We start from the raw sequence: 215 nt of genomic DNA, 5'->3' as shown, positions 1-215 counted from the left end.
GTGAGGCATGCTAGGGCACTGAAACTGAACAACCTTAACAAACACGCTAATGTTTTTTATATTTTTATTCTTAATTTAGTTAGTCAGTTTGCACCACCAAGAGGGTGACTTTTTTGTCCACATTCTATGTCTGATATTGCACTTAAATAAGAAACTATTCTAATGCAGTTTCATTTTTAAAAAAAGAAACTAAATTGGACTGGTAAGACTTTTTT

Source organism: Arachis ipaensis, chromosome B08, assembly GCF_000816755.2.
Source record: "Arachis ipaensis cultivar K30076 chromosome B08, Araip1.1, whole genome shotgun sequence".
Classification (NCBI taxonomy): domain Eukaryota; kingdom Viridiplantae; phylum Streptophyta; class Magnoliopsida; order Fabales; family Fabaceae; genus Arachis; species Arachis ipaensis.
Note: the sequence above shows the minus strand (reverse complement) of the source record.